Below are 11,646 nucleotides of genomic sequence, written 5' to 3' on the forward strand. Positions count from 1 at the left end.
CTTGCTTCCACTTCTTTCTCCAGAAACCCAGTGCATGCGCGTAGCAAGGTCATCAACACGGTGACCCGCTGGCTGCTGAGGGGGAGACCGGCTGACATGCAGAGCACCAGCCATCTTGCTCACCTGGTTAGTGAGGGCCTCGTACACAGTGGTGGTCTTCAGTGACAGTCACTTGGGGTACAATCATTGTCGCACTTGGGGCTCCCTTCGAGAGGAGTTTACGGGTAACTTTGCCCCAGACCGCATCAACTTTTCCGGTGCTCTTGCTCCTTCCGAGTGCTCAATCATCCAGCCAGATGGTTAGTTGCTGCATAGGAATTACCGAAGACCCCAGTCCCTGAGGATCTCTCCTTTCAGGAATGCAACGTTCCGCTCCCTGCAAGGGTTGCTCTGTCCTGCGTGGGGCCACCGCACCGTGTCGGCCCTCTGCCTGGTTTCAGCATCATCCTGTCCTTCTTAGCCCTCTGGTCCCAGGGCAGCACCTGTGAACAGCCATGGTTGGGAAGCTGCCATGGAGAGCCAAGCAGGTCCAAGAGATTTTCCGGCGAATACAAGAGGGGCAGCGGAATTTTAAAAAGATACTCATTTATTTGGCGTGCTGGGTCTTAGTGGCGGCACGTGGGATCTTCAGTCTGCTGTGGGACCCAGTTCCCCGACCAGGGCCTAAACCCAGGCCGCCGGCACTGGGAGTGCGGAGTGCAAGCCCCCAACCACCAGGGAAGTCTCCCGGCAAAATTTTTGTGTTTATCTCACCTCTGCCTTCCAAATCTCTCCTCAAATATCAAATCAGTGCCCAGGACACATGTCTACCCTGAGCTTCGAGAGTAACTGTTCAGTCCCACGGCACCTCCATATCAGTGACCCTTAAACTTTTGATCTCATGATCTCTTAACACCTTCAAAATTATTTGGGACCCATAGAGCCTTTGTTTATGATGAGGGTTATACCTGCTGATATTATTGCTTTGGAGGCTGAAACTGAAAAAGAAATAGTATTGATTTAAATACAACGAAAAATTTATTGAGAGTCCCTTGAACTGCAAGGAGATCCAACCAGTCCATCCTAAAGGAGATGAGTCCTGGGTGTTCATTGGAAGGACTGATGCTGAAGCTGAAACTCCAATACTTTGACCACCTGATGCGAAGAGCTGACTCTTTGGAAAAGACTCTGATGCTGGGAGGGATTGGGGGCAGGAGGAGAAGGGGACGACAGAGGATGAGATGGCTGGATGGCATCACCGACTCGATGGACATGGGTTTGGGTGAACTCCGGGAGTTGGTGATGGACAGGGAGGCCTGGCGTGCTGCGATTCATGGGGTCGCACAGGGTCGGACACGACTGAGCGACTGAACTGAACTGAACGTGTTTTTATGAAAAGGTACCTATATTTCCAAGACCAGTGTTAGCGAGAAAGCCACTGTGTCAGGCTTAGTCTCTGTAGTTTCCAGTTTAACGGAAGACACATCTGCTTCTACTGCTTTCTGTCGCACTATCACACATAGTGTAGATTCTGGAAAGTTCCAGCGTATACTCATGAGCGAATGGGGGGAAAAAGAAGGAAATAAGGTCCTAGTGTTATTATGCAAAACGTTTTGATCTTGTGGATCCCCTGGAAGGCTGTTAGGGACTCCAGGTTGTGGGGGGATGGGTGGGCACCAAGATCATATTTTGAGAAATACTGCTCCAAAATAATATGCAAATTAAAGCCATAAAGCTCATAAATGTCCTTACTTCCTCAGTCACGTCCTACTCTCTGCAGCCCCATGGGCTGTAGCCGCCAGGCTCCTCTGTCCATGGGATTCTCCAGGCAAGAACACAGGAGGGGGCTGCCATGCCCTCCTCCGGGGGATCTTCCCAACCCAGAGATTGAACCCAGGTCTCCCACATAGAAGGGGGATTCTTTACTGTCTGAGACAAATATATCCTGCCTAACAGAGGATCTCTGATAAAGCCTAACACAACACCTACTGAGCAAGAATTTATAATTTGCAAAAATGAAGGACATGGTAAGACATGCGTGTATAATCACATACATACAGCAGTATACTTATGCAGTCATATATATGCACATGCATGACACAACAGACATGTATATTCATATACGTAAACATCTTTTCTTTCCAAATTTTCTGTCAAGTCCAGAAAGATCGCTGTTACCTGCTTTGATGATTTCTCTTACTTCCTCTGCTCACAAAACATTATGAAACAACCACCACCGCAACAGCTTCAGCCCTGTGGACCCATGTGATGGCCGACTTTCATCGTCTTTCCTCCGTTTGGGGGGAAAAGTCCATTCCTGGGCTCCGTCTGCTTCCTTTGGTTTAAAGAAATAGTCGTGCAGAATTCAGAGCAGGTTTTAGTTGCAAGTATTCAAGTGGCCACAAGAGGGCAGCACCTGAAAGACCAGGGCTCCCTTGCGTTTTATTTTTATCTTTCTGTGGCACAGTTTATTTTTAATTGGGGGATAATTGCTTTACAGTATTGCGTTGGTTTCTGCCATACATCAGCATGTATCAGAATAAGTAAATATATGTCCCCCTCCTTCTGGAACCTCCCTCCCACCTCCCACCCCATCCCACTCGTCCAGGATGTCAAGGGCATTGGTTTGAGCTCTATGAGTCCCATACACCAAACTCCCACGGGCTGGTTTACATAAGTGATATATATGTTTCATTGCGTCTCTCTCAGTCCGTCCCACCCTCTGCTTCCCCTGTGTCCACAAGTCTGTTCCCTGTGTCTGCGTCTCCACGGCTGCCCTGCAAACAGGTTCATCAGCACCATCTCTTTAGATCCCATGCATATGTGATCAGTTCTGTTCAGTTGCTCAGTAGTGTCCGACTCTTTGCAACCCCATGAATCGCAGCACGCCAGGCCTCCCTGTCCATCACCATCTCCCGGAGTTCACTCAGACTCACGTCCATCGAGTCAGTGATGCCATCCAGCCATCTCATCCTCTGTCGTCCCTTTCTCCTCCTGCCCCCAATCCCTCCCAGCATCAGAGTCTTTTCCAAAGAGTCAACTCTTCGCATGAGGTGGCCAAAGTACTGGAGCTTCAGCTTTAGCATCATTCCTTCCAAAGAAATCCCAGGGTTGATCTCCTTCAGAATGGACTGGTTGGATCTCCTTACAGTCCAAGGGACTCTCGAGACTCTTCTCCAACACCACAGTTCAAAAGCATCAATTCTTTGGCGCTCAGCTTTCTTCACAGTCCAACCCTCACATCCATATATGACCACTGGAAAAACAATAGCCTTGACTAGAAGGACCTTTGTTGGCAAAGTAATGTCTATGCTCTTGAATATGCTATCTAGGTTGGTCATAACTTTCCTTCCAAGGAGTAAGCATCTTCATGGCTGCAGTCACCATCTGCAGTGATTTTGGAGCCCCAAAAAATAAAGTCTGACACTGTTTCAACTGTTTCCCCATCTATTTCCCATGAAGTGATGGGACCAGATGCCATGATCTTTGTTTTATGAATGTTGAGCTTTAAGCCAGCTTTTTCACTCTCCTCTTTCACTTTCATCAAGAGGCTTTTGAGTTCCTCTTCACTTTCTGCCATAAGGGTGGTGTCATCTGCATATCTGAGGTGATTGATATTTCTCCCGGCAATCTTGATTCCAGCTTGTGCTTCTTCCAGCCCAGCGTTTCTCATGATGTACTCTGCATAGAAGTTAAATAAGCAGGGTGACAATATACAGCCTTGACGTACTCCTTTTCCTATTTGGAACCAGTCTGTTGTTCCATGTCCAGTTCTAACTGTTGCTTCCTGACCTACATACAAATTTCTCAAGAGGCAGGTCAGGTGGTCTGATATTCCCATCTCTTTCAGGATTTTCCACAGTTTGTGGTGATCCACACAATCAAAGGCTTTGGCATAGTCAATAAAGCAAAAGTAGATGTTTTTCTGAAACTCTCTTGCTTTTTCGATGATCCAGCAGATGTTGGGAATTTGATCTCTGGTTCCTCTGCCTTTTCTAAAACCAGCTTAAACATCTGGAAGCTCACAGTTCATGTACTGCTGAAGCCTGGCTTGGAGAATTTTGAGCATTACTTTACTAGCATGTGAGATGAGTGCAATTATGTGGTAGTTTGAACATCCTTTTGCATTGCCTTTCTTTGGGGTTGGAATGAAAGCTGACCTTTTCCAGTCCTGTGGCCACTGCTGAGTTTTCCAAATTTGCTGGCATATTGAGTGCAGCACTTTCACAGCATCATCTTTCAGGATTTGAAATAGCTCAACTGGAATTCCATCACCTCCACTAGCTTTGTTCGTAGTGATGCTTTCTAAGGCCCACTTGACTTCACTTTCTAAGATGTCTGGCTCTAGGTGAGTGATCATACCATCGTGATTATCTTGGTCGTGAAGATCTTTTTTGTACAGTTCTTCTGTGTATTCTTGCCACCTCTTCTTAATATCTTCTGCTTCTGTTAGGTCCATACCATTTCTGTCCTTTATTGAGGCCATCTTTGCATGAAATGTTCCCTTGGTATCTCTAATTTTCTTGAAGAGATCTCTAGTATTTCCTATTCTGTTGTTTTCCTCTATTTCTTTGCATTAATCGCTGAGGAAGACTTTCTTATCTGTGTTAATCTACAATATTTGTTTTTCTCCTCCTGACTTACTTCACTCTGTATAATAGGCTTTAGGTTCATCCACCTCATTAGAACTGACTCAAATGCATTCCTTTTTATAGCCGAGTAATATTGGAACGCATCAGAAGCTTCCTAGGAAAACGGAAGACATGAACTGTGAATTAGAAGCTCAGAGCATTCATGGTTTCCAGCCTACTAGGAAATTTAGATTGTCAGAGAAGGCAATGGCAACCCACTCCGGTGCTCTTGCCTGGAAAATCCCATGGACAGAGGAGCCTGGAAGGCTGCAGTCCATGGGGTTGCGAAGAGTCAGACATGCTTGAGCGACTTCACCTTCACTTTTCACTTTCATGCACTGGAGAAGGAAATGGCAACCCACTCCAGTGTTCTTGTCTGGAGAATCCCAGGGACAGGGGAGCCTGGTGGGCTGCCGTCTATGGGGTCGCACAGAGTTGGACATGACTGAAGTGACTTAGCAGCAGTAGCAGAGGACCAAATTAAGGTTTCCACTTAATCCTTTTGGAGATATACCTATTATTTCTAATCTAATATAGCTCATATTTTTCAACTGTAAACAACTGATCTCCACTGCCCTCTTCCTGAGAAAGTTGAAATGAAGCTAATGTTTTACTTTTTTTCGGGCGTTGATATGAGCACTGCCTGTCGGGTTTGACCTCACTGTCCTTGCATCTTTTAATACTAATTGCATCAGAAACTGCCCAGATGTGCCCTCCTCCCTGCTTACTGCCTCACTCAAGCTGAGGGAAGAGGCTGGACCTCCATCCATAGTGATGGAGACCTCGTGGAGGGCGCTGGTGTTCCTGGTTCGAGGATGGCTGGGGGAACAGCTCAGCTCCAGGCTCATCTGAGAGCTCTAGGACCTCTGATCAAAGCTGACTGTGGGGACCAGCCCAGGGATATCACAGACCCAGGGAAACATGAGACCCGCACCCACTTAGGGGAGGGAGAAAAAGTTCAAGTGCCTCTGGGACCACTTGGGATGAGACGCTCAAGACTTGGTGCCCTCTGGCACGGACCAGCCCTCAGGCTGATTTCCACGGTCCCTCTTGAAAGCTTCGCTGGTGCCTCTTTGGGTCTTGAATGGAGTCCTGCAACCTTGACGATGAAGCTGTCCTTGGTACCACAGGGAGACAAAACTGCAGCGTGATCTAGGCGCACTGGTTAAGGCAGAGCCTTGTCTGAGCAGGTCCTTCTTTCCAGCCTGGTCCCTGCAGCAGCACCACCACCCAGGAACGTGTTAGAAATGTAAATTCTCAGTTTCCATCCCAGACCACCTGCGTCAGAAACTCTGGGGCTGGAGCCCAGCAATCAGTGTTTGCACAGGCCCTCCGCATAATTCTCACCCACGCTCAAGTTTAAGACCTAGCAAAGGGATGTTTATATGAGAAAGTTTGTGGTCGCAAAGCCGGATGAGGCTGGAAGGAAATGACAGGGAAAATGAGAGTGAGGATATTTAAAAAGGGAGAGTAAAAACAGAGAGGAGGAAAAAACGTCAAGCAAGTATAGAGCTTCCCCTCTCCCGCGGGCGTGTGTGATAAACGATAAACTGCACCTGCTCTGGAGAATTAGACAACTGAGTTTCCATCAGAGCTTCCCAGGTGGCGCTGGTGGTAAAGAACCCGCCTGCCAACGGAGGAGACAGAGGCACAGGCTCGATCCCTGGGCTGGGAAGAGCCCCTGGAGGAGGCCGTGGCAACCACTCCAGCGTTCTCGCCTGGAGAATCCCACGGACAGAGGAGCCTGGCGGGCCGCAGTCCAAGGGTTGCAAAGAATCGGACAGGACTGAAGTGACTTAGCGCGCATGCGTGGCACGTTCATTTGGCTAAAAACAACTCCTGGGGTAGTGACCTTTCGTTCAGCTAATATCCCTCCTCTCACAGCCCCCGAAGCACATAGAGGAATTGGAGAACAGGTGAAAATCTTTAAAGCCTACTAAACACCAAAGCCTTCCCAAACACTGTACTTTTCCGCGTGAGTTTCTATTTATTGGGATTTCAGATTATGGAAAGGTTATCTGTCTCCTGTTCCCAGAGGAATTCAAACACAGCGAAGGCGAGAACACACTCGTGTGTGCCGTGTGCGTTCCTCCGTCCGCTGGCTACGCCTGGCTGACCGCCGCTGCGGAGCCAAGGGGACGATCCTGAAGTCCTTCCCGAAAATATGGCCCGGAGCCTGGGAGGCTGCAGCTGGCGCAGACGGCCGATCAGCGTTTCCCGGCTGATCAGCGGCTCCGCTGGGAACGAGAGCGTTCCCAGGGCGGCGCGTGATCACCGCTTCGGTTGTCTGGAGCTTGGCTTTCTGGAAAGCAGTAACTGAAGGGCGTGCGTCCTGCGGACACTCGCTGTGGCCCTCCTGTTCATTTCTGTTCCCTCTCTCTCCTCTCATTACTCGGCTGGCTCTTTCGTGTTCAACAGCGCTCTCTGCTCCTCGAATTCCTCTCTCGGATCCACACATTCAGTGCTGCTGTGCAATCCTAGTCTTCATTTCATCCAGAGAGCCACTTCCCTGTCTTGTTTGAGCCCCAGAGAAAGTCGGCCTTGAGGATGAGCAGAATGGGAAGCTGGAAGAGCTGGTTGTGGAGTGACCCACCCGGTTAGCCTCAGTGTCCCCATTGGTAAAGTTACCATGTACCAGATGGGACCACCTCTTCTAATCCTTCCAAACAGGTACTGAGCAACATTCGAAGTGGATGCTGTTAACATCCCCAGTGTATACGGAGGGAAGTGAAGTTCCCCAAGATCACACAGCTGGTCAGCGGCGGAGCTGGGGTTTGGGCCAGTCCGCTGCCCCCAGGGGCTACGCCCTCGACACCCCCGCTCTTGGGACTTGAAGGCAAGCTGCAAGGAGATGAAACAGCAGGTGTAGGAAACTAGAAGTTAAAGCTCCGGCTGAAGGGAGGGAAGTGCGCTGGACTTCCCTCAGTCAGCTGGACCCCCACCCCGCCCTTCTCCACCTCTGTCCCTTACTGTTCCTCTCAGAGTGGTCCGGTCAGATCAGAGGGGTCAAGAGGAGGACGGTGGTTAGAGGCTGAAGCTCAGGCTCAGAAGCTGCCAGACAAACCTGCGTGCCACAGGCAGGAACGGCCGGAGCGATTCAAGAGGCCCTCCTTCCTCGCTGTAGTCCCAGGCCACCCGGCCCCTGCGCTGCAAAAAACAGCAGAGCCAGCTGCGAGGCTGCAGGGACAGCCCCATGCTCCCCTCAGATAGGGGGGCTCTTTTACTTTCACTCGAAACTTCCTCTTCTTCCCCCTTCTCGTCTTTCTAATTCCCGCCTCCCTCTTCTCACCTTTTCCCTCTTTGTGAGAGAGCCTGCTATTCATCCACCAACATCCATGTTCTCTCTTGTTCGTAATAACAGACACATAATAGCAGATACTTAATATCAAGGTGGGGATGTTAGTAATGGGGGAAGCTATGCTTGTGTTGGGGGCAGAGAATATACGGGGAATCCTTGTATCTTGGCTTAAGATTGCTGTGAATCTAAAACTCCTCCCAAAGTCCTTAAGAAGAAGGAAGACACATTCTCGATTTAGGAAACTTGGAAAGATTGAGGAAACCAAAGGAAATAAAGTCACCTACAATTCTATTCCCCAAAGTGGTGGAGAGATGACTTTAACATTTTGGTGTGTGTACTCCCAGGACTTTTTTCTATATAGACACTCATTTCCCCCCCTAAACAAGTTTAAATGTGTTTAAATTTGCCTCCGGAGCAATTTCCTCACTGCATGTCTTAGACACACGTTTTATTTTTTTTTAATTTTTTTTTTTGAGGGTTGAAGCACTTTTAATCACAGAAGAGTAAACAATAGTATAAACCGTTAACAGCTCACCCAGTGGCTGTTGTCCTCCAGCCCTCAGCTCACCCGCTCCTCCCACCCACCCCCACTTCCTGCGTACCACTGAATAAAGAGCAGGGTATCAGCAGCTGTCCTTGTCACTACCAGGTGGCAGGAAGGGGATCTAGCTAGGGGCCGCAGCAATCTCTGGCCACCCATTTCATGGTTGTCTGTTTGCATACAACTTCATGCGAAATATTCCAGCTCCAAAGAAGAAACAGTGCAGAAACGTGGAGCTAAATTCAGCTGCTCCATTCAGATGGTCATGGCTCAAGAGCCATGGGCAACCAGGGAGGGGACACTCTAGAAACAGCATAATTCAAGATGCAGCCAAATCTGGGACTGAGGTGGGTTCAGAGGAGACCAGGCAAGGCCTAATGGCCCTCGTCCAGAAATGTGCCCCAACCTAGGCAACGAGACTCACGCATATGCACAAAAGCACATGCACAGGCGCGCACACACACACACGCACGCGCACACACGGAGCAAATAACATTACTGAAAGAACCTGGAGGCTATTAAATACGAAATGGCTGAGGTTTTTTTTTTTTAAGTGAAAATATTTGCTTCTTTGATTCTCCTCAGTGCTCTGCACACCCCCTAGTCCCAGGAATGTAGACGTGGGGAGGCCCAAGAGGAGCAGGTTGCCAGTGGCCCTACAAGTCCGTCTATGCTGAAGTCCCCATACCAACCACCTTACTCTTCAGCCCAGTAGCTGCCTCCCATGTGACCATTCACCCGATTGGCACCATTGCTGGAGCTGCGGCCACAGGGACCTTTTGAGTTGGTGGTTATATCTTCTTCCTCTGAGCTGCTCTCCACATCACTGCGATCATCCTTAAGCACCTTTCCTCGGATCAAGGCTTTGAAAGCAATTCGTGCAATTAGGTAGGACCAGATGACATGCAGAACCTGCAGGACCAGGAGAAGGCCATTGAAAAGCCACCAGGAGGGATAGGGCCCGATCATCTCCCAGCTCTCAAAGAGGGTCGTGTTCAGGATCCAGAATGGATAGATTCCTAGGCGAGTCACTGCAAAAACAGCACTGAAGATCACAAAAAGGGTGTCACAGAGACGCTGGTACTTGGCATAATTGGCTAGCTTGGCTGCCTCCAGCAAGAAGTCTGAGACATCATGTAGGCACAAGACCAGCGTTCCCACTCGAACCATGTTGTTGATGTAGGAGAAGGTAATAAGCCCAATGGTGGCCAGGTGATGCACAAACGTGATCAGAAAGTCCTTTCTTTTAATGTCTGTAAACTGAGAAAACCTAAGAGACCAGTAGAAAGCCAATTCCATGATATAATAGTAATAAAGTCCACTTGTGAGAGGCTGATAAGGGTAACTGCGCCAGCACTGTCGGGTGTCCCAGAACCAAGGTGACGACCAGAGAAATCTAATTCCATAGCAGAATACACATAAATAAAAAGTGAATCTCCACATGCTTTCACAAAATTTAGTGAGCGTTGGGGGCTTGTCCTGATTCCTCCCATGGCGAAACCAGCATTGGATTTTTCGGACATCCCAGTCTAGTTGCTTTGACAGACCCTCCAGCCTTTTCTCATCCGGATACTTGGTAATAGACATGAACACTTTTTCAAGGATAGCATTAGGTTGTGCCTGATAAGGACCACTGTATGCCAACATGGAGTGCACAGGGTTTGGCAATAAACCGCTCGAAGAGCAGCCTCCCGGAGAACACTCCCGCCGCCAGTGGGAACACCGAGAGGATGTCCCGGGCCCGCGGGTAGCCGTAGCCGTCGCCCTGCCCCTCGAAGTCGGCCCAGCTCACGTTCTGGGGCAGCCGGAAGCGCTCGCTCCACAGCCAGCCCACAACAGGCCCAGGGCGCCCGCCGCCGCTGTTGCCATCTTACTCCCGCCCAGCGGCCCCAGCCGCCCCAGCTGCAGCTGCCGCCGCAGCCAACGGAACCTGCGGGCAGGCGGCCCCGCGGCGGGCCGGACCGGCGGCCCTACACACACGTGTTAGTTGTTGATCTTGACACTGCAAAACGAGCGATAGCTCTGGAAGCACATGGCAGGAAAATTATTTTCTTTGGTCTTTAAAGAAAGTGTCTATGGGTTCACAAAAGAGAAAACTATCCCTCAATAATAGCAGGCACATAAGAAAATGAAAGTCGGTATCAAAAAAGTTCTTTAACAGACTTGTAACTGCCAGCCGGGAGGAGGTGGTGGGGAAGGGTGGATTGGGAGTTTGAGTGTTGTTGGTGTTCAGGCGCTCAGTCGTGTTTGACTCTTTGCAACCCCGTGGACTGCAGCACGCCAGACTTCCCTGTCCATCACCAGCTCCCAGAGTTTACTCAAACTCATGTCCACTGATTCGGTGAGGCCATCCAACCAACTCATCCTCTGTCATCCCCTTCTCCTCCTGCCTTCAATCTTTCCCAGCATCAGGGTCTTTTCCAATGAGTCAGCTCTTTGCATCAGGTGGCCAAAGGATTGGAGTTTCAGCTTCAGCATCAATCTTTCTAATGAGTATTCAGGGTTGATTTCCTTTAGGATGGACTGTTTGGATCCCCTTGTAATCCAAGGGACTCTCAAGAGTCTTCTCCAAGGGCCTACCTGGTGACTCAGTGGTAAAGAACCTTTCTGTCAATGCAGGAGACACAGGTTTGATCCCCGATCTGGGAAGATCCCACATGCTGCGAAGCAACTAAGCCCATGCCCCGCAACTGTTGAGCCTGTGCCCTAGAGCTCGGGGGCCACAACTAGTGAGCCCACGTGGCATGTAAAGCCTGCACGCCCTAGAACTTGTGCTCCGCAACGAGAGAGGGCACTGCAATGAGAAGCCACACACCGCAAGCAGAGAGCAGCCCCCGCTCGCCAGAGGAAAAACCACACAGCAACGAAGACCGCACCCAGCCAAAAATGAATCAATAAGCGTCAGTTCTGAGGGAAGCAGATGGAAACTGCTTTGTAGGGATAAACAGCAGGTCTTCCTGGTACCACAGGGAACGATATTCAATATCCTGTGATAAACCATAGTGAAAAAGAATGTATATACGTATAACTGAATCACTTTGCCATACAATAGATATTAGAACATTGTAAATCAACTCTACTTCAATAATTTTTAAAAATCCTTTAATGTAGCTTACCAGAAATCCATGTCTATTTCTTTAACACACGTGCCAATAGAAGTACTTAGCCCTTCCTGACTCAACAATTAGAGACAGACA

The 11,646-nt window shown here is 49.3% G+C and overlaps 1 pseudogene; it reads right to left on the reverse strand.

The window, feature by feature from the left end:
* Positions 1-8,360: 8,360 nt before the first annotated feature.
* Positions 8,361-10,318, reverse strand: LOC138428519 (ceramide synthase 5 pseudogene; annotated as a pseudogene).
* Positions 10,319-11,646: the final 1,328 nt, after the last annotated feature.

The sequence above is a fragment of the Ovis canadensis genome, chromosome 23 (genome assembly GCF_042477335.2).
Source record: "Ovis canadensis isolate MfBH-ARS-UI-01 breed Bighorn chromosome 23, ARS-UI_OviCan_v2, whole genome shotgun sequence".
Classification (NCBI taxonomy): Eukaryota; Metazoa; Chordata; class Mammalia; order Artiodactyla; family Bovidae; genus Ovis; species Ovis canadensis.